General features: G+C 37.7%; 1 protein-coding gene across 2 annotated transcripts in view; it reads left to right on the forward strand.

Moving 5' to 3' along the window:
- USP54 (ubiquitin specific peptidase 54) overlaps window positions 1–12,190 on the forward strand; it is a 133,937-nt gene that overhangs the window by 44,608 nt on the left and 77,139 nt on the right. The window contains exons 1-2 of one of the 2 annotated variants that reach the window (XM_030334350.1): window positions 4,192–4,252; window positions 4,841–4,878. The exons of the other annotated variant lie outside the window; for it this stretch is intronic. The gene's annotated coding sequence lies outside the window, so the exon portion shown is untranslated. Of the gene's footprint in view, window positions 1–4,191; window positions 4,253–4,840; window positions 4,879–12,190 lie in introns of those variants that run through there. 2 annotated transcript variants of the gene reach the window in all.

Here is a 12,190-nt window from a genome sequence, read left to right on the forward strand (position 1 = left end):
CATTAGTTTCAGGTGCATAACTTAGTGATTTAACAAGTTTTCACCACAAGTGTAGCTACCGTTTGTCCCATTACATCGCTATTACAGTATCATTGACTATATTCCTTATGCTGTGCCTTTTATTGCCGTGACTTATTCATTCCATTACTGAAAGTCTCCCTCTTCCCTTCACACATTTTGCTTCCCTTCCCAGCAACCATTAGTTTGTTCTCTGTATTTATAGGTCTGGTTCTGCTTTTTGTTAATTCATTTTTTTAAAGATTCCACTTATTAGTGGAATCATATGGTATTCGTCTTTCTCAGTTATATTTCATTTAGCATAATACCCTCTAGGTCCATCCATTTTGTCTCAGATGGCACAACCTCATCTTTTTTATGGTCATGTAATATTCCTGTGTGTGTGTGTGTGTGTGTGTGTGTGTGTGTGTGTATACACCACATTTTCCTTATCCATTCACCTGTTGATGGACACAGGTTGCTTCTATATCTTGGCTATTGTAAATAATGCTGCAGTAAACATGGGGTTGCATGTATCTTTTCAAATTAGTCTTTTTGTTTTCTTTGGGTAAATGCCCAATAGTGAAATTATTGGAAAATAATGGTTCAATTTGTTTCTTAAAGGCTTTTAAGGAGATACCTTCTATTTCAGCACACAGTCATTTCAGAGACAAAGGGAGGTGTTATCAGAACCAGGAGCAAATTGCTCTTCAGTTTATTCCCCATTTTAGTTTTTTTATAATTGTTTATCTATTTTGAGAGAAGACAGTGTGAGCAAAGGAGGGACAGAGAGAGACACGTACACACACAGAGCCTGAAGCAGACTCCAGGCTCTGAGCTGTCAGCGCAGAGCCCAATGTGGGGCTTGAACCCACAAACCACGAGATCATGACCTGAGGCAAAATTGGACGCTCAACCGACTGAGCCACCCAGGCACCCCAGTTCCCCATTTTAGTTTGTGACATCCTGGACTTTTGACACTGTCACCACTTGTCCCTTACTCCTCTTGTGTGTCTGCCCCAAATCTTCACAGATTTGGAGTAAGAACACTAGAAGAAAGAGCTCTAGAAGTGATTGTGTTGTCTAAGGATTTGAAGAGGTTTAGAATAAGAATACAGCAGGTGAACATGAGAAAAATGCAGGATTAGGGATCAGATATGGTTTGAGAAAATTGGAGGGAGAGTCTTAGTATAGAAGCATCATAACTAGACCTGAGTGGCTTCCTCTATTTGCAGAAGTAGTAAGTTCAAAATCTGTGTGGTCTGATAAGATCACCTGAATTTATCTTCTCTGGAACAGGAATAGGCTACCAACATAACTTTTACTGGCATTCAATATTTAGTCAACTTTCTTCCCCATCATCATTTTCTTCTTTTTTGATTATACCTTAAACTTGCAGGTTTAAGGTTTAAAAGAGAATGACAGATTCATATTTTTTACTGTTTGCTCTGAGACTAGAATTAGGTGATGCCTATAGTACACTTGAAAGATATTTCACATTCTTCCTGCTCTCTAGGAGCTTTCAGTCTATTTTGAGAAAATTTAAGTCCTTGTTCTAGAGATATGTTGGCTAATATTCATAATGACAATGCTATTTGAGGTAATTTTTAGAAAGATGCAAGATGTAATTTAATATATGAATTTAAATAATGATGATATTATAACAACAGAGACCCAAATAATGGGTCCCTGACTGACTTTCCTCTTTTTTTAGCGTCCATTTGTGTTAAAAATACACAGAAGTTTTCTTGGATGGTTTTACTGCTTAGGACTATGCTTAACAGCCAAAGTTTCTCTCAAATATGTCCTTAGGATTAGTTTTTTTTTTTGTTTTATCTCTTTCTTGTCTGCAGTAATACCTCTTCTCAATAATGTGTACCTGAGTGAAATAACCAGATATTGAAGGTATACACACTACTTACCAACGATGTGAATAAATCTCAGAATAAAACTAGAGGGACACATGGGTGGCTCAGTCAGTTGTGTGTCCGACTCTTCACTTTGGTTCAGGGCATGATTTCACTGTTTATGGGTTTGAGCCCTTTGTTGGGCACTGGGCTGACAGTGCCAAGCCTGCTTGGAATTCTCTCTCTCTCTCTGTCTCTGCCCCTCCCCCACTCGTGCACCCATGCATGCGCTCTCTCTCTCTCAAAATAAATAAAAAATAAATAAACTACAAAAAAAAAAACACTGGATACAAATCAAATGTATAGATTCTCTTGTTTTCCATTGATTTTCCAGTATATTCTTCCATACAACATAGAGTCAAAAAGCTAGAATATTTTTTCTTGTGTTCCTTGTTAACTAAGATCAAGTCCATTTCTTAGTTTCATTTTCCATAACTCCAGTTTCACAGCTTTGTATTAAGCTGTTTTTTTTTTTTTTTCTTTTCCTGTCAGCATATAGCCCAGGGATCAAATGCTACTGTTTTTATGGGCTTCCACTTGATATAAAGCAGTCTCTACCCTGCTGCTTCCCATGTCAATCCTCCATAGTTTATTTAAAAGTTCACAGACTTCCTCACTACCCTCTGGAGTGCTAGAATCAAGAGGCTTTTATTTTCCAGTTTGGCTTCTCTGGAGCCACTCAGCTCTTGCCTTTACTGCCAACATCAGCATTATCATTAGCATCTCAGGAATAAAAACCAACAAAAATGGTTTTGCTTTGGGGTTACTTCAGGAGGAGTCACCTTGGTTTTTCTTAGAGCAATTGTTTCTTTTATGACTTTAAGAGAAGCAAAATGTTCTTTCATTAAATTGAACATTCTGCTGTACCCTATCCTGCCTGCTAGTGGAGACCGATTATGAAAAGTTGTGGGATCAGACCAAGAGGGACTTTTTAGCCTGTGTTCTTCCATTGACTCCTGCCCCCCATTTCTCTTGATTGCTTTGTCCACGTCTTAGAGGTAGTTCCTCCCTGCTCATGATATTTATATGTTTTTTTCCTGAGGTGTTTGTTTATTATGGTCAAAGGTAGGCTATTATGTGTAACACTCCTTACATAGTACTCGAACAATATGACAAGTTTTGTTGAGGCACAGTTTTACAAAGTACTATTGTAGCAAAAGTCATCCAGCTTTAGGATCCCTGGACATTTAAACATGACATCTGAAACCATATATATCACTCTCCCTCTTGACCTAGCAATCATGCTCACAAAAACTTTCCTACAGGCAGTCTGGCACTTAAATAGCAGAAACCTGTAGTTACTCAATTTATTTTAGGTGGAGAGGCCCAGTGGTTGGCGGAGAGTTGTCTCTGTTATGTGAGACAGAACCTCTTGTGCTGTCTTGAAAAGGAATTAAGAAATGTCAAAAAATAACTTAGACAAGGTGGAGTATAATTATATAGGAGAGTTTTATGTGAATTATTTTCTGAGGGGTTTCAAAAGAGATTGTAATCTGTTAGGGTGAGATTTTCCTGTGGATCACCTCCCTTGCCTGGCTAATATATGTAAAGTTATTTATCTGATTAAATTGTAACCAGGGTTGAAGATTTGTTAACTCTGCCCCAGTACTCTAGTTTATTTGATTAGTCCCACAACAAATGTATAACCATCACTGAATGACTTGATTAGAGAACTTGGCATTGTTATTTGTACATTCTTTCTTTGCAGTTAGCACTGATTAGTAGAAAGCCTATGTTTCACACTTTGAAATGACATCTCCACCCCCACCTACCACTGGGAGACCTGTTAGAATACTAATGGTTAGCAAAAGAACAACAGTATCTTTTTTTTTTAATTTGGGTACGCTTCCTGCTGTGAAAGGAATACTTTAGTGTATTGTTAAAATGTAAGAGCTTAATTAGTTTTGGGCAGTGCCTGAATATGTTTAATTTTACTAATAAATCTTAATTAAATCTTTTTATAAGTCAACTCATATATTTTTTTGCAAATTATAGAAGAAATACAGCAGACCTTCATATATGGCAGGGATTCTGCTGATGAATTTTTTTTTTAATCAGTATGCTTATAAAACAACAACTTTCAATAAAGCTGTTTTATAACTGGGAGTAATACATAGAAGGGTGTGTGTTGGTCCTCTGGGGCCTTTGTGCCCTGCCTGCAAATGTAAGTTCTGGGCTGACTGATCACATGCTTAGGGGCAGGACTCTGCCTGCTGTTTGTTCTTGGTGACATAACTTGGCCTCTTCCCTGAGAGAGGGGTGGAGATCTTTCACTGTCTTTGCCTTTGGTTTTGGGAACCTTTGAGATCCCAAGGATTTTAAGATTGATTCTGGAATTCAACTAACTGGTCAGTTCACACAATAACTTTCTTTAAGAGAGTCTTGTTTAAGGAGGAGTTTTGCAGGTCTTGGAATTCTGAATTAAGGATTTAAACAGTAACATTGTTTTGGTAATACAAATGTGTCTTCTTCTAGTGCTCCTTTTGACTGTACTGCAAAGGAATGTTTTTTAGGGCTGGCCCTCCGTTTGGAAGCAGCTGCTATCCTGCAAACCTTATTGTTACACTGCTGACCTTTGTCATCAGGAATGCCCCTAGAGAAAACAGTCTCCTAATTGTTTTTCTTAAGCCTCTATGAAGTTTGAGATATGTCCTTTCAAGTTATTTGTGGTTACTTTCTTAAGTTTACCTTGTTTACATTTAATTGGAGGCTCCATCTTTTTAGCTTTATCATGAATTGTCAGTTCTGAGCTCCTGGTAGGTGGTAAAAAGAATTGCCCTTCCCGTTACCCTGTTCTGCAGGAAGCCTTTGTGGTTTAGATTCACAGTTTCCCATTGTTGCTAGCTGCAGTTGTCTCCTCCCTCCCATACCCTTCCCTCCCCACACCTCTAGCTCTTTCCTTGACCCTCCTCATTTCTCCATCCTTTACCCCACAGACGCCCTTGGAATTGCTGGAGGTTGAGCGTGCTGTCTGGTGAGTATTGTGCTTGTGGCAAAATGAGTGGATGGAGGGATACAGTCTTTGTGTCTGGTCAGTCTTTGTGAAGTGTTGCTCTGAATAGCAAAGGTTTAAACTTTGAAATTGAGGGTGTTGAACTCTCTTTACTTTTAGAAGGGCTTCTGGGTTTGTTTTTTTTGTTTTTGTTTTTGTTTTTTGTTTTGTTTTTGTTTTTTTACTCTTTGTTTCAATTAAAGCTTTGGAAATTTGATGTTTATTACTGGTTAAAAAAAATTCTCATAGATTTTCTTGAGCTCATTAAGATTAAAGCAAGTGTTACAGGTTTAGTATTTTAAATTCCCTTCAAATAGAAGGTTATTTGTGATTTTTTAAATATTTTCAGTATCAATATATTGATAAAAGTAATAACAAAGAAAAGATCTGTTTTGTGGATAAGCTGGAAAGTAGTATTTGCTTCCAGAAGCAGAGTAATTCTTTTTTCCTCTCAGCAGAATGTTTTTGGCAAAAGTCACTATAGATTATAGTAATATGTTGTTAATTCTGGGAAATGGTTTGCTGAGTACTTCAGGATAACAGATGCTTCTGGGAATTATTTTTTTGGAAAGTTAGATTTGTTCATTAGTTGCTGCTCACTTGAGGTGTGAGATCTATAATCCTTTTGAAAGTAAAATATTTAATATTTGGTGTTCACATTGAGTCAGATATCACTTTCATAAAGGGCTTTTTATTTCTTTGGATTGTATTGATCCTCAGCTAAGAAGCTGTACATGTGCACACCTTTAGTTCTCCGAAAGTATTGCTAATTAAAGTAATATTTATGGTAGACAGTGTGAGGGAAAACTTGTTCATGGGATGTTATTGCTGTTCAATTGAGTCATTTATTCAAGTGATAGTTGCACTTGTACAGTAATGATTTCCTGAGTTTTTACAATGTGGCAGGTGCTAGTTCCTATGCTAAGTACTTTGCGTTTCCTTCTAATTACCAGTACAATTCTGCCATGTAAGTAGTAATATCCCTCTGGTCAGCAGCAGTCATGCATGGGTAGAAGGAACATGGTTTTTTTTTTTCCTGCAAAATGAGAATAATCCCTATTTGGCAGATTCGTTGCAGGAATTAAAGGGCATATCAGACGTCTGGTGCCTAACTCAGAGTTGGTGCTCATTAAGTGGTGACTGCTATTCTAATTTTATAGCTATATTTTGCTGCAAGTCTCTTAGTTGTGTTAGACCTAGGATTTTAACTGGCTCAAAACCTGGAGTCTGGTAGCATGTTTTTGAGTATTGTGAAGGTTTTTGGAGTAGATTTCAGTGAATCCCTGCCCATTCCTCCACCTCCTGCTCCCATAGAGGAGGGTGCTTTTTTTTTTTTTAAGTTTATTTATTTGGTTTTGAGAGAGAGGGTGACAGAGAATCCCAAGTGGGCTCTGCACTGTCAGCACAGAGCCTGATGTGGGGCTCTAACTCATGAACTATGAGATCATGACCCGAGCCAAAATCAAGAGTCAGATGCTTAACCAACTGAGCCACCCAGGCACCCTGAGGAGGGGTTCTTTATAGATGCCCTTCTTTTCTTGCTATCCTCTGTCACTTTCCCAGTCATGTGCTTGGCCTCTGTCACTGGAGTTGCTTGTGCCATTCAGTACCAGTGTTCTCCCAGCAGAAATGAGTCAAGCCAGTATAGTCAGTGGCATCCCTATTTTCCTCTTGTTGATAGAGCCATCATGCTTTTGTTATTGTTTGTGCTGAAAGAATTGGGGTAGTGGTGTGTTTATAATGATTCATAAATAGAGCATCACTGCAATCAAGCATTTAAATTAAGAAGCTTTAGGGGTTTAAAAAATTAGGGGAAAAAAATCTCTAGTTCTAAGTTGTCGAGCCAGAGGATAATATAGGGCAACTTCATGCAACTCATAGTTATCATTTTGCCATGTTGGAGCCTAATATAATTGCTATGGATTCTCTTTCCTTTAACCCCTGCTGTTAACTAGTTTGGTGCTATTAGCAGTGTGTTTGAGAAAGAATATTCTGTTAGTCCTTCTGGCCATAAAGTAGAGTATCTTTCTTCCATAGACCTTTTGGAAACAGAAGGTGTGATTTAGGTATGATATGATGTAGGCAGTACATTCAAGGAAGAGACAGAGAGATGACTTAGTATACTTACAACTGAATTAATCCCGAAACTGAAAAATGTGTTTTACAAAGCTTAGCTCTTCATTCATTCTTTAACTTAGTAAGTATTGAGCATCTGTTGGGTGTAAGGAAGTGTAACTTCCTATATTGTATTCTAATAAAGTACAGGTATATTGGTTAAGTACTGATGAATGAAGTTCCTGGGAGGGAGGGAGGGAGGGAATATGTCCCAATTGGTAAGGAGCCATATTTAGACAATCCTTTGGAAAATGAGTTAATATAAATGACTACTCCTTCCTGATAGGGTGTGACTATCATTAATCTCTATTGCTATAAATTGCCAGCAGAATGGCTTCTTCAAACAGGTTTGCTGAGTGGAGAGGATTACTTGTATTAGGTAGGACTGAGAAGATGGGAGTGGGAAAGGAAGTAATATTCCTTATTGAGTATACACAGAAAACTTTTTATGTGTGTGTATGTTTTAAGGGGATTAGTGGTAAATGAGGTTGGAAACATGCATGGGTTAAGATTATAGAAGGTCATTTAAGGCCAAGGAGTTTTTTTTTTTTTTATTTTTTATTATTTTTTTTTTTAATTTTTTATTTTTTCCAACGTTTATTTATTTTTAAGACAGAGAGAGACAGAGCATGACGGGGGAGGGGCAGAGAGAGAGGGAGACACAGAATCGGAAACAGGCTCCAGGCTCTGAGCCATCAGCCCAGAGCCTGACGCGGGGCTCGAACTCCCGGACCGCGAGATCGTGACCTGGCCTGGCTGAAGTCGGACGCTTAACCGACTGCGCCACCCAGGCGCCCCAAGGCCAAGGAGTTTTGACTGTATTTTGTCACTGAAGTTTTCTAAGCTACATACATAAATAGTGATTGATCAGAGTTTGCTTTTGGCAATATTTTATAGATGGGATTAGAAAGGGAAAAATGGTTTGGAAGTTACTATAGTAGTCTAGGTGAATTGTATTCAGAATGCATTATTTTTAGAATACATTTGCCTTCATTTTGATATGGCTTTGGGTTTATGCTAATAATTATAGTTTAATGTCATACAACTTTACATTAAGTTTGTGTGTATTTGTACATGTAAGAGAGAAAGGGAGAGTGAAGAAGAGACGTATAGGGGATGGCCAATCATCATGATCACTTTTTTTTTTTTTTTTTAAAGGAAACCCTATGCCCAATGTGGGACTCAAACTCACGACCCTGAGATCAAGAGTTGAATACTCTAGGGGTGCCTGTGTGGCTCAGTTGGTTAAGCGTCTGATTTATGCTTGGGTCATGATCTCGCGGTTCATGAGTTCAAGCCCCGTGTCAGGCTCTGTGCTGTCAGCTCAGAGCCTGGAGCCTGCTTCAGATTCTGTGTCTCTCTCTCTCTCTCTGCCCCTCCCCTGTTCATTCTCTCTCTCTCTCTCTCTCTCTCTCTCTCTCTCTCAAAAATAAATAAAACATTAAAAAAAATTTTTTTTAGAGAGTTTGCATGCTGTACTAACTGAGCCAGCCAGGTGCCCCCCCAAATCCCCTAGGAATCATAATATGAGTTCCTATTTTGTACCTGGCCCTAAATATTTTGCATATATAATTTTGTTGAATACTCTCAGCAGATCATATATATTATAGGTAGTAAATGACCTGAAAGTCATAGAGCAGGATTGGAATGTAGATTCATCTTATTCTTTATCATCATCATCAAAGCATTTATACCTCACTTACTAATACCAGGTACTAGGCTAATTAAACATGTATACATTATTGCATTTAATCTCCACAACAATCCCATGATTTAGATGTTATTTATTAATCCCATTTTACTGATGAGGTGCCTGAGACTTCAGTAACTTGGTTAAGATGATACAATTGTTAGTTGTTAGGTGGTGGAGTCGAGATCTGTTCTACTTTGCTAACTCTGGACCCTAAGTTGTATAATTCACATTGTGTTCTCTGGGAATGGTACCCCTTGGATCTCCACTGTGAGTATGGTGTTTCCTGAGGTTATGCAATGTAGTTGGCCCTGCAGAGCCTGCACTTTTAACCACTGTGTTCTCTCTACTATCATGCTGCTTGCTTCCCTCAGAAGTCAGTAAATTATCTTTACAACTCTGGATCCTTATAAGGATGGGCTAAGTAGCCTGCAACTGCCACTTGTGAGTTTGTCAGTTACAACAAAGTGAAACATGTCTTCTTGGCTTTGTATTTTCTTTCCAATTGGTTTTGGAAAATTTGTTTACATGACAGTTTTCTAAGTTCTTATAAAAGGAAAAATAAGACTTTCTATTTTTTATCAGCATACAGTTCTTGTTGTTGTACATGATGTAATAATTTGAAGCTGCCAAAGTCCAACCCTCAGGAAATTGTTTGAGTTGAGTAACTGTATTCACTGGGGAGTTTGAGATAACTAGCCCATAAATCAACAAATAGCTTAGCCTTTTTTTATGGTTGTAGATGCTTATCTCTTTATTTTCAAGCTTGAATCAGAAGCATATATTGATTCAATTGTTAGAGTCTCCATTAGAAAAAACCTACGGTATCGCAAGCTAGATATGGGCATTTGGGGGGCTCTTTTATTTAAGGAAAGTCAGAATTTATCAGGGTGTTGGAATTGGTTGTTCTAGATACTTATCCCTTCAAACAAAAAGTGTTGTCTTTCAATTAAACTTTCAGCGATTCACTGCCTATATATTCAACCTTTGTGTGGAATAAAAAGATGCCCTTAAGGAATATATGCTATAGTCCATGTACACAAATAACTGTAACATGTGGGAATGTTCCACATGTGCTGAGACCACAGAAGAGGATGAAATAAGTGAAAATGGAAAGGTGAAAGAGAGAAGGAATCTGGGAATGCTTTTTATTTATTTATTTTTATTTTTTAAGAAATTAAAATTTTTTTGATGTTTATTTTTGAGAGAGAGAGTGAGTGCGAGCTAGCGGGGGAGGGACAGAGAGAGACTGAGACTCAGAATCCGACCAGGCTCCAGTCTCCGAGCTTTCCGCACAGTGCCCAAGGCGGGGCTTGAACATAGCCGTGAGAATCATGATCTGAACCAAAGTCCCACGCTTAACCAACTGAGACATCCAGGCTCCCCCAGAAAAATTTTAAAGTTTATTCATTTTGAGAGAGAGAGAGAGGGAGGGAGAGAGAGATAGCATGAGCAGGGGAGGGGCAGAGAAAGAGAGAGAGAGAGAGAGAGAGAGAGAGAGAGAGATTGAAAATCCCAACCAGGCTCTGTGCTGTCCTGGGAAGGGTGGGAGAGCTCAGTTTCCCAAATGGTGATGTCATGACCTGAGCCCAAATCAAGAGTCATCTAAGATCATCTAACTCACTGAGCCACTCAGGCGCCCGTGGGAACGCTTTTGATGCAGCTTTTGATTGCAGGATACTTACGATTTTTAACAAGAAGAAATGGAAAGGAAAGGCACTCCTGGTGGAGGTAATATTAGAGCCAAGGTGCTGAGGGAGTAGAGTACAGAGCATATTCATTATACAGAAAGAGTCCAGCTTACCTAGAGTGGAGGATGAGTGAGGGGCACATAATAGGTGCTCAGTGAAATTTCTGATCAATGAATGAGAGAATAGAAGTTGTAGCTGGAAATAGTGGTAAGATCTAATAATTTTCAAACTTTGTGCAGGTGCCAGGCATATTGAATTCATTTTGTAAATTAATAGTTAATTTTACTGGAAGAATATGTGTATATAAAAATATGTAGTATAAAAATCACAATCATGAAAATGAGTCAATAAGAAAAAAAAGCTGTCAAAATAGGTCTGGTTAACTGCTTTTTTTTTTTCTTTAAGTTTGCCATTTGTTCATGTTTTTGCCCTATTAGTACTAGAATAGGAAGACAAAAAATTATGGGACAGAAACTTGTAAAAAAATCCATCCATTAATTTTCCCTTTTATGAATTAGAAAAGTACCATTTTTCTCTAGCCAAAAGAATGTCCCTCCTGGGAGCCATTAAAGATTTTTGAAAAAGAGAGTAATGTGGTATTTTAGGAGTCCTCTTGTAGTTACATGTAGGATTGGAGGCTTGGCAGTGAGTCAGTAAGGTGGTGCTTTGATCCAGAGGTGGTGAGGGTCTGAACCTTGGCAGCAGTTACAATGAGAATAGAATGAAAGGAAATAGACATCCAAATCTAGCCCCCTGTTTCTAAAAAGAAATAGTTACTAGTTATTAAACAGCTTTCATATTCTTAGTATATTAGGTGTCTTCAATGATTGGTTACCTCTGGTCCAGAATCCTTTCATTGTATTTTTAGGGAAAATGAGTTTAAATCCCAATTTTAGTTTTACTTAAGAAAATAATGAATTATAGATAATATATCCATGAATTATGGATAATTTAGAAAATAGAGAAAAGGGTATAAAAAATCCATAATTCCATCACCATAATAAGCCCCCCCCCTTTTTTTACATTTACTTATTCTTGTGGATTTAAAACGTTTTCTAATAGTTCATTCTGGGTAAATCAAGTTCTGAGAAACAGGTTCCTGAACTGATAGAAGAACCCATTAACTGCTATACGGTGATGTTAAACATAATAAACCCAGAGATTTCACATGAAGGCTTCACTGGACTCCAGTTTACCAGGATCACAAACTATGTCAATGTCTCCTCTTTTCCTGTAAATCTTAGTCCACGTACCTTTATGCATATAGATCTTATTCTTCCAAATGCTTCTCTGTTCCCTGTTGGGTTCAAGGTTCCATCTCCTTCAATGAATTATTTATACAGTTTAAAGTTTTTTTTAAATTTTGAACCAATTTTGGACTTACAGAAAAGTTGCAAAAATAGTTCAGCCAGCTTCCTCTAGTGTTATCATCTTATATAACCATAGTACAATGATCAGAACCAGGAAATTAGTATTGGTACAATACTACTAATAACTAAAGACATTTTTCAAATTTCACAAGTTTGTCCGCCAGTGTTCTTTTTTGTTCCAGGAGCCTATCTAGGTTCTCACATTGCATTTTAGATGCTTTTCTTCTTTAGTCTCCTGCATTCTGTAAAAATTCCTCAGTCTTTGTCTTTTATAACTTTGACATTTTTGGAGAATATTGACCAGTTATTTTATCAAATGTTTTTTGATTTGGACTTTTCTGATGTTTTCTCATGATTGGACTGAGGTCATATGATTTAGGCAAGAATACTGCAAATGTTGTGTCCTTCTCAGTGTATTATTACAATAG

Source organism: Lynx canadensis, chromosome D2 (genome assembly GCF_007474595.2).
Source record: "Lynx canadensis isolate LIC74 chromosome D2, mLynCan4.pri.v2, whole genome shotgun sequence".
Classification (NCBI taxonomy): Eukaryota; Metazoa; Chordata; class Mammalia; order Carnivora; family Felidae; genus Lynx; species Lynx canadensis.